We start from the raw sequence: 2,433 nt of genomic DNA, 5'->3' as shown, positions 1-2,433 counted from the left end.
AAGCTTGAATAAATGTATGAATAAATAAATACAGGAATAAATAAATAAATCTGTAAATAAATGTATAAATAAATAAATACAAGAATATATGAATAAATGTTTCAATAAATGTATAAGTAAATAAATACAAGAATAAGTTAGACCTAAACAGGACATCATTAAATAAATCGATTGCTACATTTTTGTATTTCTTCAGTTATTTATGTCTCTATTTATGTGTCCAAGCGTATTTATACATTTATTTAAGCATTTATTTATTCCTGTATTTATATATTTATTTATACATTTATTTAAGCATTTATTTATTTATTTCTGTATTTATGTATACATGTATTTCAGCATTTATTTATTCATGTATTTATTCATGCATTTATTTATTTATACTTAAGACATTTTAAGTCCTCCATACCTCTGACCCACACCTTTACAGAGTCAAAGTTAGGACAGGAGCTCCAGCTTCTCATCCTCCGTTCAGCTCTCAACGCACTGTTGATGTGAAGCATCGCAATAAATAAATGATCCTCTAATCGGTTCATACGGCCATCAAGAGGATGAGTTGTTGTTGTTGTTGAACTAATTCCAGCAATAAAACGGGGGGTAAGGAAACAATTTGCATTCATGAAGCAGCCGCTCATGTGTCATTACTGTGTCACTTCATTAGAGTGACCCACACACACACAATGGTGCTGGTGCCTGACAGTAATGGTCCCCGTTACATCGCAGTCGACATAATGTTACACACAGTTACACACAGTTACACAAAGTGTTTTCACGTTGTCGAAGTCTGCGGTGAAGGATGAATTTGTAAAGGTTAAGATGTACAGCGGAGCTGCGTCTCCAGTCTTCTCTTTTTACGGGTCAGAATATATATATATATATTAAAAAAGAGGGAAACAAGTTCTGATTCCAGCACTTACTTCATCTTGGCAAACGGTCCCCCCCCCCCCCCCCCCCCCGCCCTCCAATGAATCAGCAGAGATTACATCAAATGAATCATCTGTGGCGGCGCTCTGTGTGGTGACCGCTGTGATTCAGATGTTGGCACATTTTCCCCCCCGAAAAAAAGGAGAAAAAAGAAAAGAAGGTGATACATTCATCACGTCGCTCGGAGGAGAGGCTGACGGTCAGAGGGAGAGCGTCCGAGGAAAAGAGAAGAAGGAGGACGACGGGGAACAGGGAACGCCGTTTTCATTGGAGCCAGAACTTCATACCTGGGTTCTAAGTGTAGAACACATCTGCACACAGAACCATGGAGGTGCCACCTGGAACTGAAAAAGGGTTCTTCAGAGTGATGCCATAGAAGAACCATTTTGGGTTCCTCAAAGAACCTTCAAACCAGGGTTCTCTGAAGAACCATTTCCTTAAAGAGTTCTTCAAAGAACCTATACATGTGTCTCAAAGAACCTTCAAAACATGGTTCTTTCAGGCACCATTTATGGTTCTACAAATAACCTTTCAAACCAGGGTTCTTTAAAGAACCATTTCCTTAAAGCATTCTTCAAAGAACCTATGAATGGTTCCTCAAAGAACCTTCAGAACATAGTTCTTTAAGGCACTATTTCTGATTATTTAAAGAACCTTTCAAACCAGGGTTCTTTAAAGAACCATTTCCTTAAAGAGTTCTTCAAAGAACCTATAATGGTGTCTAAAGAACCTTCAAAACATGGTTTGTTAAGGCAGCATTTCTGGTTCTACAAAGAACCTTTCAAACCAGGGTTCTTTAAAGAACCATTTCCTGAAAGAGTTTCTTCGTTCTTCAAATAACCTATAAATTGTTCCTCAAACGAAAAAAATGGTTCTATGTAGGTGATGGTTCTACGAAATCCTTTTAAAGAACCATTTAAGAACCTTTATTTTTCTGTGTGTAGTGGGCGGAGTCAGAGGTCAAAGGTCAACTTTAGCTGTCTCTTGAATTCCTCTCTGATCAACGGACACGTAATTCATTAAGAACTAATGAATTGCTTTCCAGTGAATAATTCCTGCTCTCCAGCGAACGGCGAATGTTAGACAGGTCGACGGTTTAATTTAAGAGCACCGTGAACGGTCGTGGAGGCGTTTAGGGGTGCGTTCAAGGAACCCGGTTAAATACGGCGTGAACTCTGAGATCCGTGTCCTTTAAGTTGGAGGTGCCGGTGCTATTCATCAGCACTGCAGGCCGCTGACAGCTTCTGCCTGCAGGCTAAATCAATACAACAGGTTCTCTGAGCATCACACACACACACACACACACACACACACTCACACACACACACACACGCACACACACAGGGTAACCTTGAGACAGATTCCACAATGGTGCAGAAGAATGGAAAGTGAGAGGGAAATAAGGAAAGTGTGTGTGTGTGTGTGTGTATATGTGTGTGTGTGTGTGTGTGTATATGTGTGTGTGTGTGTGTGTGTGTGTGATGCCGACATCAGAACGCTCCCATATGA

This window comes from Pseudoliparis swirei, chromosome 15 (assembly GCF_029220125.1).
Source record: "Pseudoliparis swirei isolate HS2019 ecotype Mariana Trench chromosome 15, NWPU_hadal_v1, whole genome shotgun sequence".
NCBI classification, from domain to species: domain Eukaryota; kingdom Metazoa; phylum Chordata; class Actinopteri; order Perciformes; family Liparidae; genus Pseudoliparis; species Pseudoliparis swirei.
The sequence above is the reverse complement of the archived record's forward strand: the minus strand, read 5'-3'. Positions refer to the sequence as shown.